The sequence below is a fragment of the Dipodomys merriami genome, unplaced genomic scaffold (genome assembly GCF_024711535.1).
Source record: "Dipodomys merriami isolate MVZ:Mamm:240054 unplaced genomic scaffold, mDipMer1.0.p SCAF_1, whole genome shotgun sequence".
Classification (NCBI taxonomy): Eukaryota; Metazoa; Chordata; class Mammalia; order Rodentia; family Heteromyidae; genus Dipodomys; species Dipodomys merriami.
Window position 1 is genome coordinate 128669433 of NW_027202270.1, and position 15780 is coordinate 128685212.

Here is a 15780-nt window from a genome sequence, read left to right on the forward strand (position 1 = left end):
ATGTCATATGTCAAGGTGATCAAGATCTCAGTATAGTGGTGCATCCCAGTAATTCCAGCACTGGAGAGGAGGTAGTGATTAAGGTCAGCCTGGACTACATGGTCAGACTGTATCAAAAAAACAAACAGCCAGGTACAGTGGCTCAAGCCTCTAATTCTAGCTACTTGAGAGGCAAAGATCAAATGATGGTGGTTCAAGGCCAGTCCAGGCAAAATAAGTTCTCAGACTTCCATCTCTACCAAGTGCTGGGCATATGGGATGAGCAGAAATGAGATTGCAGACTAAGCTGGTTTAGGAATAAATTTTGCAAGACTCTGTCTTGAAAATAACCATTGTGGGGCTGGGAAGGTGGCTCAGTGGTAGAGCACTTGCTTTGCATGCATGAGGCCCTGGGTTCGATTCCTCAGCACCACACAAGCAAAAAGAAAAAAGCTGGAAGTGGCGCTGTGGCTCAAGTGGTAGAGCACTAGCCTTGAGCTGAAGAGCTGAGGGACAGCGCCCAGGCCCAGAGTTCAGACCACACGACCGGACCACCCCCCGCCCCCCAAAAAAAAAAAAAAAAAAAGAAAAGAAAATAACCATTGTGAAAAGGCTGGCAGAGTGCCTCAAGTGGTAGAGCAATCTTGAAGCTCTGAGTTTAAACCACAGTACTGCTAACAAACAAAACCAACAAAAAAGCTGGGTGCTGGTAGGCTCACGCCTATAATCCTAGCTACTCAGGAGGCTGAGATCTGAGGGTCATGGTTCAAAGCCAGCCCAGGCCAGAAAGTCCTTTAGACTCTTATCTCCAATAAACTACTCAGGAAAAGCTGGAAGTAGCACTGTGGCTCAAGTGGTAGAGCACTAGTTTGAGCACAGAGAGGCTCAGGGACAGCACCCAGGCCCTGAGTTTAAGCCCCAGAACCAGCAAAACAAACAAAAAATAGATCAGGATGCTTTATATTGATCTTTTGCCATTAATATTTTCATTGTAAAGATTCTAAAGTTTTAAAGATAGTAAACATTACTTTTTAAAAATAATTTTTCTCTTTTAATTTACTTTTTGTTTATGTGGTACTAAGGAATTGAACCCAGGGCCTCACGCATGCTAGGCAAGCACAGTACCACTAAGCCACATTCCCAGCCTATAAATTGTATTAACGTACTGTGCTTTTGTGAACTGGTATAAAAAACATAGTGGAAACAGAATTTGAAATTGGAAGACTTTAAGTACTTTGTCTGTGCTGGTATTTGGTTAATATTTTGTCAGTCTGGTTTTGAACTCAGGTTTTCAGCTTCAACCACCCAAGAGCTAAAATTGTAGTTAAGCACTATAATGCTGGGTTTTCACTAATCATTGATGTGTTGACTAGTGTAATTTGAATATTGATGTCCTTGAAAATAGTTACATGACAGTAAGGAGACTTCATTCATTGTATTGCTGTAGAGGCAGAAAAAATTTTTGAAATGTAGTCCTGGAAAAATGTGAAATGTAATCTTAGAAATCTACATGCTACTTTATATTTTTTACTTCAGTATTTATTTTGGTCACATATGGTGAGTGATTCACTAGTGTTTTCACTAATAATGTGGTCTTTTTGTTTATCTGAAAAGCATTTGTTATACCTGTATTATTTCTCCATGTTTTGTTCGAATTTACTTTTTTTTTGAACACAACTGTTAGAATTGAAAGAAAAACATTAAAAATAGTACAGTCTGTTCAAGAATCAGGGGAATGAAGAAATGAACTGAAACACATTGTCTAAAAATATATTTTGTAAGTTACATCTGAAATTGTTTTGTTAGAACAGCTATTGGAAATGAAATCCAGCTGTTAATTCTGTTTTTAAAAATACCATTTCTGAAAGTAGATAGCTATGAAAAACAAGTTTTATGCCTCTCAGTTTTTAACTGGTTTTTCCTTTCAAGACCATATATGGTTTGTACATGTTAGGCACTTAGCCACTGTCATATATAGTCTGAAAAATCAAGGTAGTAATATGTAGAATTAAAAGTAAATAAAGGCATGGGTGTGGCTCAGGTGGTAGAGTGCCTGCCTAACGTATGCAAAGCCCTGAATTCAAACCCTGATACTATAAAGCATAATGAAATAATAAAAATTTTAAGAAAAGGAGCAAGTAACAAGTAGCTGGGTGCCTGTTACTCATGCCTATAATTATAGCTACTCAAGAGGCTGAGATATGAGATTGTGGTTCAAAGCCAGGCTGGACAGAAATGTTTGTAAGAGATTTAACCTCCAGTTAAGCACAAAAAGCTGGCAGTGGAGCTGTGGCTTTAGTGACAGAGTGCTAGCTTTGAGCAAAAAAACTAAAGGAGAGCTCCCCACCCCACCCCCCCTCAGGCCCTGAGTTCAACCCCGGGGAAAACTGCATGCCCAATGTTAAACAAAAGAGTAAATGAGAAAAAAATTGCAGATAAACCTTTAGCTAATTTCCTGTAACACAGCAAAATTAATGTGTGATACTTGGGGATGGAACCCAGAGTCTCACTGTTGTTAGTTAAGCACTCTACCACTGAGCTAAGGAGTGAATAAAATACTATGACACCACACAGGAATCTTAAGGGTAAAGAGTATATCATGCATTTGTGTTTAGCACAAATAATAAAATAATAAAAGAACTTGTATTAATTTTAGAAAAGAAAATTATTTAGTGGTAGAGTGCTTGCCTAACATGCATGGAGCCCTGGGTTTGATTCCTCAGTACTCAGTACCACATAGACAGAAAAAGCCAGAAGTGGCACTGAGGCTCAAGTAGTAGAGTGCTAGCTTTGAGAGAAAGAAGTTCAGGGACAGTGCCCAGGCCCTGAGTTCAAGCCCTAGGACAGGAAAGAAAGAAAGAAAGGAAGGAAGGAAGGAAGGAAGGAAGGAAGGAAGGAAGGAAGGAAGGAAGGAAGGAAGGAAGGAAGGAAGGAAGGAAGGAAGGAAGGAAGGAAGGAAGGAAAGGAAGGAAGGAAGGAAGGAAGGAAGGAAGGAAGGGAAAGAGAGAAAGAGAGGGAGGGAGAGGGAGAGAAAGAAAGGAAGTAAGGAAGGAAGAGAGAGGAAGGAAGGAAGGAAGAAAAGGAAGGAAGGAAGGAAGGAAGGACTATTTGCTATTTGGAGCAAATTTTCCTACTATGGTAAAATCTGATTTTTAAAAATTATTCAGTAATTGGCACTGTGGCTCAAGTGGTAGAGCGCTCACCTTGAGCTGAAGAGCGCAGGGACAGAGCCCAAGCCTAGAGTTGGGGCTTGAGCCCCATGACCAACAACAACAAAAAAAGATTTAAAAGTTATTTAGTTAATTTTTAAAAAGAGGACTAAATAGTCAGGCAGCCTGATTTACTTTTTAAATCTTTAATTTTTTATTTTGAATCTTAAAAAATTATTAAGTGGCCGTACAAAGAAGTTATAATTCCATATGTAAGGTTATGAGTACAGTGCATCTTGATCAATGACACCACTTTCATTGTTCTCTCCCATTTTTCCTCATTCAATCCCTATTCTTATTTTAAATCTTTATTAAATTTTGAATATTTAAAATGTTACTTTTAAACTAGTGTATAGTACTTTTTTAGTTTTCAAGTTATTTGAATTCTGTGCCTCAGTTTTCTAATGGCAAAATTAGAATATGAAGGGCTGGGAAGGTGGCTCAGTGGTAGAGCGCTTGCCTTGCATGTCTGAGGCCCTGGGTTCTATTCCTCAGCAACACATAAGCATAAAAAGCCAGAAGTGGCACTGTGGTTCAAGTGGTAGAGCGCTAGTCTTGAGCTGAAGAGCTGAGGATCAGTGCCCAGGCCCAGAGTTTAGGCCCCACAACCAGCAAAAAAAAAAAAAAAAAAAGTCTGCCCTGGTTGGCTTTGAACCACAATCTTCAGATCTCAGCCTCTTGAGTAGCTAGGCACCTGGCTACCATTTCAGTTTTGCAAATGAATAAATCCAGGTTCAAAAAGGTTAAAAAGAGGGCTGGGAAGGTGGCTCAGTGGTAGAGCGCTTGCCTTGCATGCATGAGGCCCTGGGTTCGATTCCTCAGCACCACATAAGCAAAAAGAAAAAAGCCGGAAGTGGCGCTGTGGCTCAAGTGACAGAGTGCTAGCCTTGAGCTGAAGAGCTGAGGGACAGTGCCCAGGCCCAGAGTTCAGGCCCCAGGACTGGACCCCCCCCCCCAAAAAAAAAAGGTTAAAAAGAAAGCTGTAACTACAAAACTCACTTTAACATCTTAGAAATTTTATTTTATTTTGTAGTGCTGGTGGTTTGTTTGTGCATATTAGGCACTTAACCTCTGAGCCCCATAGAGGTGACCCTACTAAAATTTGAAATTCTAGCTATCATTCTTGTTTTTTTCTTTTTCAGAGCGAAAGACTGAACTCAGGAGTCTTGCACTTGCCAAGCAAGTGCTCTTCCACTGAGTTAAGTCCCCAACTGTCCCCTTGCCCCTTTTTTCCCTCATGACAACAGATCATAATCTCTAACAGAAAACCTTACCCATTATATTGCATTGAAAGTTTCCGATCTGTTTCTGCATTTGATTGGCAGCTTTTATACAGTAGAGACTAATTCTTTTTTCTACCCCCAACACCTAGTAGAATACCTGTCACATATTAGATATCTAATAATTTTTAGTTGAGCAGCAAGTGATTATTAGAATATTAGAAATAGCAGGACTTTCAGAATTCATATATAGATACTAGAATTTCTAAAAAGAATTTAAGATGCCTACATAGATATCTAGAAACCACTTCTGTCTGCCACATCTCAAAAGAAGCTATTTTAATCTGCAAAAGTAGGAAGGACAATTTTGTAGTAAATGTGATTGGTAACTTTATGCACATCACTTTGTCAAGTCTGGTACCTCTTTAGGGATTGGATTTCAAGGACCATTATCTCGTTTCCTTCTAGAGATGAAGAAACTGAGCCCAGGGATATATCAAAAGTTCTTTTTTTTTTTGGGTCCGGTCGTGGGGCCTGAACTGTGGGCCTGGGCGCTGTCCCTCAGCTCTTCAGCTCAAGGCTAGCGCTCTACCACTTGAGCCACAGTGCAACTTCCAGCTTTTTTCTTTTTGCTTATGTGGTGCTGAGGAATCAAACCTAGGGCCTCAGGCATGCAAGGCAAGCGCTCTACCACTGAGCCACCTTCCCAGCCCCTCAAAAGTTAAGACAGAATGATAACTGAGTCTGAAGCCAAACTCAGCCCAAAATTTTGATCCTGCCTCCTCAAATTTTCATATGATGAGTTAGGTACAAAATTAGGCACAAAAAGATTCTGTAGTTCTTGAAAAACAAAACTGGGCACTTGTGGCTTATACATGTACTTCTACCTATTTGGGAGGCTGAGATCTTAGAGGTTCATGGTTTGATGCCAGCACAGGTAGAAAAGTTGACTAGAATTTATCTCTAAAATATAAAAATTTATCTCTAAAATAACCAGCAAAAACCACAGCTAGAGACTTGGCTAAAGTGGTAGAGTGCCAGCCAAGCAAGCAAACTGAGCTGATGTAATAAAATCCTGAGTTCAACTTCCAGTAGTGTCAAAAAAGATGGGTGTGGTGGTACATGCCTGTAAGCCCAACACTTGGGAAACTGAGGTAGGAGAATCAAAAGTTCAAAGCCAGCCTGTATACATAACATGATCCTGTCTCAAAATGAAAAAAAAAGGAAAAAAGGAAAAAAGTAGAGCCGGAACTTGAATTTATATGACTTAATTCCATTTTTAGTGAAACCTGTGTATTTCTGAGTACCTTAGAAGACACCTTCAGTCTCCATTCATCTAGAGGTAGAACTATAAATATTGAAATTGAAAAGAAGTATCTGTATTTAGGATTTCCTTGCCTTGAAAATTTCAGATTTGAGGCTGCTACAATAACTTCCAGGGAAGACTGCCAGTACATCTGCTGTTATAACTCAAGATCTTGATACACATCCATAGATCGGAATATTAGTGGGGCAGCAATCCTCAGACACCTCACTTAGGACAGGTAAGTGAGAGACAGTAGAAAATGAGAAAAAGTAGATTTTGAACTAAGAAAGTTCTTCTTTCTTGGTTAGATGAAAAATAGTTCACTGCCTTTAAAAATGTAACTTAACTGTGTCAGAATGTTAACAATGGTTGGGATGCTTGTCTCTATTAACATGTGGCATGTGGTGGGGTAGCTGGAATGATGAGAGTGACTCAGTGGCTGAAAATGGAATCATTTGAAGGCTTGCTCACTCCTGTGTCTGTGGCTAATGCTGGCTGTTGGCTGAGACATCAGCTTGGGCTGTTGGCCAGAATACATACACTACACCTCTTCTCGTGGTTGCTTGGTTTTCTCACAGCATGGTGGCTGGATTCCAAGAGAGAACATCTGAGGAGAAGAAGGCAAAGGTGCACAACTTATCTGATATAGTTTTAGAAGTCACATAATGTTATTTTATTCTGTTGGCTGAAGTAATTATAAAAGTCCATCCAAATTGGGAGGAGGAAGTGGCAGAGCTGGAGACCCTAAATTCAAGATCCATTTGAAGGGAAGGTTATCAATGTCACATTGTAAGATGAGCACAGAGATGGAATCTACTGTTGTAGCCATCTTTGAAAAATATAATCTGGCATGGTCTGTATTGCTTTTGTGTGTGTGTGTGTGCGGATGTGCACACTACTCAAAAAGAAGGGAGCTAGCCAGTAGGTGCAGCCTCCATTCTTCCGGAGCAAAAGTGTTTATTTTTGTTGCCATAGTCCATGGTCATCAGACTCCAGCTTCTTCAGCTTTCAATTTGAATTCCCATGAATGACTCTCCAGAGAGTTTCTAGGTCTTCAGCCTTAGACTGGGGTTGCATCATTGATTAGTCTCCTTTATTTAGAGGCTCCCAGATTTGTGGACTGAGCTACTAATGATTCTCCAGTGTGCAGGTAGCCATTGTTGGATTATCCAGCCTGTAATAGTATAAACTAATAATTGTTTTTGAACTCAAGCCCCAGGACTGGATACCATCCCTGAGCTTCTTTTGCTCAAGGCTAGCACTCTACCACTTGAGCCACAGTGCCACTTCGGGCTTTTTCTGCTTATGTGGTTCCTGAGGAACCCTGGGCTTCATGCATGCTAGGCAAGCACTCTACCACTAAGCCAAATTCCCAGCCCATAAATCTTTTTTTTTATAACTATAGATAAAATTAAATATATCTGATTGTTTTTGTCCCTGTGGAGAATCCAGACTAATACTGGAATCTTACTTTCAAAATCATATTCTTATTGTATTCATGCCATGATTTCCTATACTCTTCTTTTTCACATATTACACATGCTATTTATAGTCTTCATCTTTTTTTTTTTTTTTTTTTTGTCAATCGTGGGGCTTGAACTCTGGGCCTGGGCGCTGTCCCTCAGCTCTTCAGCTGAAGGCGAGCGCTCTACCACTTGAGCTACAGCACCACTTCCTAGTCTTCATCTTAAAAGTAATACAAGGCTGGGTGCTGGTAGCTCTACCTGTAATCCTAACTGTACAGGCTGAGATCTGAGGACTAGGCTCAAAGCCAGCCCAGGCAGACAAATCTAAAACACTCTTATCTACAGTTAACTAGCAAAAATCTGGAAGTAGAGCTATGGCTCAAGGAGTTGAGAACCAATGTTGAGTGGAAAAAGCTAAGGGGAGAGGGCTGGAGGCTCCTGGTTCAAGACCCGGTACTGACACCAATCAAACAATTTAAACAAACAATTTAAAGTCTGCTTGGATTTTCTTCCCTTTGTTTTAATAATTTGGGAAATTAGTTTCCAAATTTAAATTTGAAAAACTGGTGTCAAGCTGGGTGCCGGTGGTTCACATCTATAATCCTAGCTACTTAGGAGGCGGTGATGAAGATCTAGGTTCAAAGCCAGCCTGGGCAGGAAAGTCCATGAGACCCTTATCTCCAATTAACCACCAGAAAAATGGCAGTGGTGCTGTGGCTCAAGTAGTCGAGTGCTAGCCTTCAGCCAAAGAGCCCAGGGACAGTGCCCAGGCCCAGAGTTCAGACCCCATAACCAACCAACAAGAAAACAAAACCAGTAGGGGAAAAACAAAGGAGAAGGCAACAATGCTGGATAAGAAATGTACCCATTACCTTGCTCATGTAACTGTAAACCCTCTGTACAGTATTTTCACAATAAAAAACTTAATTAAAAAAAAAAAACAAAAAACCTGATGTCAGTTTAATAACGATGTACCTCAAGTTTGGTCTGTTTTTGCTTTCTTTAAAAAAATTTTTTTTGTTATTATAAAGGTAACAGAAGGGTTATAGTTATATGATATATATATATATATATATATATATATATATATATATAATTATATATATGAGTACATTTCTTTTTGGACAATCAACTCTTTCCTTTCTCCCAGTTTTTCCCTCTTGTCCTCACCCACAATTTGTATACGTTCATTTTCAACATAGTATCTAGTGAGTACCACTGCTGCATTTGTTTACTCTTTGTCCCTCCATTTCTGTATCTTACCCAAAGACAGATAAATGAACAAACAAGAAAAAAAAGGGGAAAAAACCTCTTGTTTCCATTTCTATCTTTGCTTTGTTTAGAGAAAACTGTAATCTTTTTTTTTAGAATTTAACAATCTTAACTGCTAACATGTCTGTAAATTGACATTTTCTTTTATAAGAAAACATATATAAACTATTTGATAATCTCATTGATCACAATTACCAATTATAGAAATTGCCAGTGATAGAGTTCAGTATAGCTAATACTCAATTTTAAAACTGTTTTTTTTTTTTTTTGGGTCCGGTTGTGAGGCCTGAACTCTGGGCCTGGATGCTGTCCCTCAGCTCTTCAGCTCAAGGCTAGTGCCCTACCACTTGAGCCACAGTGCCACTTCCAGCTTTTTTCTTTTTGCTTATGTGGTGCTGAGGAATCGAACCCAGGGCCTCAGGCATGCAAGGCAAGCGCTCTACCACTGAGCCACCTTCCCAGCCCTCAATTTTATTTTTTTTTAATTTTTTTATTGTAAAGATACTATACAGAGGGTTTCAGTTACATGAGTGAGGTAATGAGTACACTTCCTCTTGAACATTGTTACCCCCTCCATTGTTTTCCCCCTACCATCCCCTCCCTCCCTCCCTTCCCCAAGGTTCTTTTTTTTTTTTTTATTGTGATTAAGTGATTACATAATTTCCGGAAATTCACAGTATTGTGGAATAATGATGCTCATTTAAAGTCACAAGTTTATTCTAACTTTCCTGGAGCAAATTGTCTATCACAGTCTGTAATATATAACGGTGCTCACATGTTATATACCATATATGTGATCAGCAGCATGGGGATATTTGGTAGTGGTTCAACCAGATGAGTGCCAGCCCTCAATTTTAAAACTTTAAAGACCATCTCATTTCTTAGACTCAGAAAATTTTCTGTCTGTCTAGATATTTTTCCATTTCTAAGTGATTTCAGTCAGTGAGTCTAATTCAACTGACTTGGCTTAGCACTATTTCTCCAATACTCAAAAGGAGATATTCTTTTTAAAAAATATTTTTTATTATTATCTTTAAGTAGTTGTACAAAGAAGTTACCAGTATATGAATACAAGGTATCTGACAACATTGTCACCCATCGCTCCTAACTCATCCCTTCTCTCACTTTTCTTTTTTTTTTAACTGAGACTAGATGATTACATAAATTTCACATATTTCATGGTATTGTGGAATAGTGATACTTAAAGTCATAAACACATTGTAACCTTCACAAGGCAAATTGTCATTATCATGGTCTATAAAGTTTGTGAATTCTATGAGCTTTGACAGTACAATGATTTCTTCCACATCAGATAATGTTTACATTTCTTTCCTTTTGCTTAGTATAAGCTGTTCCTCTTTTCCTCTCATTCCTCCCTTCCCATTGCTGTCTTTGGATTGCTTAGTTCTTTTTCATCTATGTCCAGTGCAGCTGATGGGCCCCTTTGTTGTATGCTATTCCGTTTCCCACTTATTCTGCGTCCTACTCCTAGCTTCCCTCTGTTGCATGCATATATGGTCAAAAACATGAAGTCATTTAGCAATGATACGACAAAATGAGTGGCTGTCCTTTGTTTCTCCAGTCCTGTTTACTTTGTCACATCTCCTTGCATTTTGGCTTTAGCATCCACATATCAGGGAGACCATGTGCCATTTGTCTCTTTGTTCTTGGCTTACCTCACTCAAAATGATTTGCTCTAGTTCCATCCATTTCCCTGCAAATGCCATTATTTTGTCCTTTCTAATGGCTGCATAATATTCCATTGTATACAGATACCACAATTTTTGGATCCACTCATCAGTAGTGGGGCATCTGGGTTGTTTCCATATCTTGGCTATTGTGAACAGTGTTGCAATAAACATGGAGGTGCATGTGTCCTTGTATCCTGGTTTCTGTTGTTCAGGGTAGATGCCTAGGAGTGGTATGGCTGGATCAAAAGGGAATTCTATATTTAGCCTTCTGAAACACTTCCAGACTGCTTTCCAAAGTGGTTGTATTAGTATTCATTCATTCCTCTTTCTCCGCATCCCCTCCAGCATTTGTCATTGGCTGAATTTAGGATGTGGGCCATTCTGACTGGGGTAGATGGTATCTCAGTGTTGTTTTCATTTGCATTTCCTCAAAGGGAGATATTCTATAATGGAAAAAGAAATTTTAGAAGTTTGCTTACTCTCAACTGTAAATGATTAGAACTGATTTTTCAAAAAGGTATAGAAATTGAGAAAGCTGGGACTTGTTTTGCTTTTGTTGTGTTGTTGGGGATAAATCTAGTGCCTCTTTTTTTCCTGTACTTTACCATTGAGTTATACTCCCAGCCATAAGCTGTTGTTATTTTACTTTTATTTTTGTTATTTTTTGCATGTATTTATTTATTTATTTACTTATTTATTTTTGTTGGTTGTGGGGGCTGAACTCTGGGCCTGGGCACTGTCCCTCAGCTCCTCAGCTCACGGCAAGCACTCTACCACTTTAAGCCACAGCGCCACTTCCAGCTTTATTCTGCTTATGTGGTACTGAGGAATGGAACCCAGGGCCTCATGCATGCGAGGCAAACACTCTACCACCGAGCCAATTTCGCAGCCAATTTTTTGCATTTTTTTTAATTTTTCATATTTTTAATATAGATTACATCAGCATAGTAGTAGTTCTTTATCTTTGTTCATAAGTGTCACACCTCAAGCTTTAGGAAACATGTAATGAAACAGCTTCCCACCTTGAACATTCAGTTGTAACAGGCCTGTGAGGCCGAACATCTGTAGCTTTTCATAGGAAACCACACTTCAATTTTTTGCATTTAAAAACAAGGAAATGTACTCATTACTTGACTCATGTAATTTTAATCCTCTTTATAAACCTTTTGTTGCTTCTGTGGCTCAACTTTTTTGTAGTTTTCTTAGTGTTCATGGTACTAACAAGGTGACTCTAGCTTTCTGCTAGAGTCAGGAAGCAAGGCAAAAGGATGCTAAGCAAAAGTTTTCCTACTAGTGCTTCCAGAAAATCTGATCCATTTAATGCATTATGGGCCACAGAGTCGGGTCATATGGTTACCTCTAGACTTGGATTTCTTTTTTTTTTTTTTTTAACTTAACCAAGTATTTTTTTCCCCTCCCATTCCTACTTTTTTTTTTTTTAATTTAATTTAATTTTATTTGAGAACGTACTGTACAGAGGGGCTACAATTACATGGGCAGGATAATGCATACATTTCTTACCAAGCATTGCAGCCTCATCATTTGTTTACCCTTCACCTCCCTTCCCAGCCTCCTCCCTCCCCCCATAGACTTTTGGATTTCTGTAGTGAGAGGCAAGGAGGTAGATTTGAGAATGACATTTTGGCAATACTGAGGATTTTGAACTGGGTCTCATACTTACTAGCCCAATTCTCTACTCATTTGAACCATAACACTCCCAACACAGGGAATAATTTTGGATAACTAATTAATAACATTTGTGACAATTACATGATTGTTGTCATGGAACTTTTAGATTGTAGGTCTGAAGGCCTGGCTCAAGTGGTAGAGCACTTGTACAACAAGTGCAAGTCCTTTAGTTCAAACTCTAGCACCCAAACCAGAAAACCTCTAAATTGTAAGCATTTTACTTTAGTGCGATGTTCAGTTTTTAGATGTTTTTTATTATTACTTTTTTTTGTTTGTTTTTTTTTTGTTTTTGGGTCCGGTCATGGGGCCTGAACTCGGGGCCTGGGCACTGTCCCTCAGCTCTTCAGCTCAAGGCTAGTGCTCTACCACTTGAGCCACAGCGCCACTTCCGGCTTTTTTTCTTTTTGCTTTATGTGGTGCTGAGGAATCAAACCCAGGGCCTCAGGCATGCAAGGCAAGCGCTCTACCACTGAGCCACCTTCCCAGCCCCTATTACTTTTTTTTTTTTTTTTTTCCAGTACTGCAGCTTGAATTTAAGGTCTCACACACTCAGTTGGCTTATTTCACTCAATGCTGCTGCTCTTCCACTTGAGCTATACCTCTACTTCCAACTTTTTACTGGCTTTTGGAGATAGGAGTCTCATGAATTTTTTTTTGTCAGTTATGGAACTTGAACTCAGGGCCTAGGCACTGTCCCTGAGCTCTTTCATTCAGGGGTAGCACTCTACCACTTTGAACCACAGCTCCACTTTCAGTTTTCTGATTCTTAATTGGAGGTAAAAATAAAAAGTCCCATGGATTTTCCTGCCCGACCTGGCTTTGAACCATGATCCTCAGATCTCAGTCTCCTAAATATCTAGAATTATAGGTGTGAGCCATTAGCACCTGATTCTCATAAGCTTTTCTACTTAGGATGGCTTCAAACTGCAGTCCTCAGATCTCAGCCTCCTGAATAGCTGGGATTACAGGTGCTATCATTAATTAGCTTTTATAGGTACTTTATAATTGCATATTAATATTCTGCGTAGGTATTGTAGGAAACAAATTTAAAAATAATACAGAGAATTTTAAGTTTAGTTGTGAAAGTGAGCTTTTGGTAATGCAAGGTAAAAGTTGGCTTGAACTTTGGAACCTTGGGCAAGTTATTGAATTTACGAGTTTCTTTTTTTTGTTTGGCCAGTCATGGGGCCTGAACTCTGGGCCTGGGCACTGTCCCTCAGCTCTTCAGCTCAAGACTACTGCTCTACCACTCGAGCCATAGCGCCACTTCTGGCTTTTTCTGCTTATGTGGTGCTGAGGAATCGAACCCAGGGCCTCATGCATGCAAGGCAAGAACTCTACCACTGAGCCACCTTCCTCGCCCGAATTTACGAGTTTCTATTTCCTCTTCTGTTTGTATGGTTATCTAGTGAATAGATACTGTGATAGAATGGAAGAGACTAGCCTGTACAGTAGATTAGATTGGAATCCTAGTTGTACTACACTCATAATTTGGTGAAAATTAATGAATCGGTCCAATAACTTACTAAACTAATACTTATCTTTTAGAATCATTAGCCTTAGAGAAGTTATATTTAGTGTAACATTTCATGGATGCTCCATAAAAGGCATCAGGTCTTGCTTTTTGTTTGTTTTGTATGGTGTTAGGAGTAGAACCCAGAGGATCAAATATACTACTTGAACACTACTACATCCTCAGCCCTTGATAGTTTTAGCTATCCTGTAGTTTGGAAGTCTTAGAATCAGTTATTGAATTTACCTTAAGACTGTATGAGATTTACTGTACTAAGCCCAGAGTTCAAGCCGCACGACCGACCAAAAAAAAAAAAACAAAAAAAGAAAAGAGAGCTATTGTTTATTTTTTCTTTTTTTTTTGGGGGGGGGGTCCGGTCGTGGGGCCTGAACTCTGGGCCTGGGTGCTGGCCCTCAGCTCTTCAGCTCAAGGCTAGCGCTCAACCACTTGAGCCACAGCGCCACTTCCGGCTTTTTTCTTTTTGCTTATGTGGTGCTGAGGAATCGAACCCAGGGCTTCAAGCATGCAAAGCAAGCACTCTACCACTGAGCCACCTTCCCAGCCCTAGAGTCCAGTTTTTACAGCAAAATTTTTCAATTGAAAAAAAAATTCTCTATCAACAATAGCTCTCAAGAGAGCTCTAGGGCTGGGAAGGTGGCTCAGTGGTAGAGTGCTTGCTTTGCATGCATGAAGCCCTGGGTTTGATTCCTCTGCACATAAGCAGAAAAGCCGGAAGTGGTGTTGTGGCTCAAATGGTAGAGTGCTAGCCTTGAGCTGAAAAGCAGAGGGACAGCACCCAAGCCCAGAGTTCAGCCCCAACGACCAACAAAACAAAAAACAAAAAAACTGGACTCTAGATTTTAATTATGAGGTGTCTTTTTTTTTGTCGGTTGTGGGCTTGAACTCTGGGCCTGGGTGCTGTCCCTACTCTCTGCAGCTCAAGGCGAGCACTCTACCACTTGAGCCACAGCACTACTTCTTGTTTTCTAGTGGTATATTGGAGATAAGAGTCTCACAGACTTTCCTGTCTGGGCTGGCTTTGAACCATGATCCTCAGATCTCAGCCTCCTGAATAGCTAGGATTACAGGCATGAACCACCTGACATTATAAGATCTCTTTCTACCATGATCTCTAAATTTTTAATCTTACATATTTTGTTAATGGTTATCATTGTACATAATGGCTATTTCCAGGTATTTCTGATATTAACCTTCAAGATTTGCACTTTTTTTGTTTTATTTATTTTTATTAAAAAAATTTTTTTTTGCTAGAGTCTTACTGTGTAGTTCAGGCTGGCTTTAAACTAGCAATCCTCTTACCTCAGCCTTCTGAATGCCCAAATTATAGAAGTTCACTATTCAGCTCAGCTTTATGGTTCCATTTCACTTTATTTTAGAAAATAATTTATATTGGCATTGTACAATTGAACAAAGTGAGGTTTTCATTGTGATATTTCCACATTCTGTACAATGTACTTGGATAATATTCACACCCTCTGTTACTCTGTCTCATCTCCCCTATTCTCATCTAACCCCCTTCTTACAGATTTAAATGTGTTTTTCATAGGTGCATACAATTTACTTAAATATTCTCCCCTCTCATCCAGTTTTAAACAGTGACTATTAAATTGTACTTTTAAAAGTTTTATCAAGGATTTATTTTTTGCATCACAAACTTAAAATAAGGAAAAGCAGAAAAAGAGAAACATTTACTGCCTCACATGTAGTAAATAAGAATTCAAGATTCCTGATTGTATGATTTTTAAGTCATTTTTATGTATGTATCCATAATGTAAGCTTTTGCCCACCATATAAAATGAAAAGCAAATACAAAACAAAGGTCAATGATGTATGACATGTGGAAGATCAAACAGTTTGAAAGTGGTAATCAAGTTTGAGGTACAGGCATTCTGACTTGAAGTCTAGTATTCTACTTGCTCTGGTGTAACTGCCTTGTAGCTGTAACTCTACTAACTGTCCACTATGATACAGAGCCAATAACTCTTAAGAAAAGGATATATGTAAACTACGAAGTGTTATATTTGATGGCTCTTATACCTTAGTCTTCTTTTTATGCTGGTTCTGAGGCTTGAACTCAGGGCATGGGTGCTGTCCTTGAGCTTTTTTGCTCAAGGCTAGTGCTCTACCACCTGAGCCACTGCTTTACTTTTGGCTTTTTGGTAATTAAGCCTGCCCAGGCTGGCTTCTAACTGTGATCATCATAACTCAGCCTCCTGAGTAACTAGGATTATAGGCATGAGCTACCAGTGCCAGGCACATAGTCTTATTTTTCAAAACAACAAAAATGCCTTTGAATTGAACTCCTCTCTGAAAGAAGTTAATTAAGAAGATTAAGGAGGATTTAAAAAGAATTTTAAGAATTAACAGAAGAATGTACTCTGAGAGATAGATAGGAGAATACTAGTATTGAAGGA

At 39.2% G+C, this 15780-nt stretch overlaps 1 protein-coding gene across 11 annotated transcripts in view; it reads left to right on the plus strand.

The window, feature by feature from the left end:
- Positions 1-15780, plus strand: part of Numb (NUMB endocytic adaptor protein) — a 127830-nt gene that overhangs the window by 24326 nt on the left and 87724 nt on the right. For 9 of the 11 annotated variants that reach the window (XM_070030712.1, XM_070030694.1, XM_070030777.1 and 6 more), the window contains one exon: positions 5821-5952. The exons of the other annotated variants lie outside the window; for them this stretch is intronic. The gene's annotated coding sequence lies outside the window, so the exon portion shown is untranslated. The remainder of the gene's footprint in view (positions 1-5820; positions 5953-15780) is intronic. 11 annotated transcript variants of the gene reach the window in all.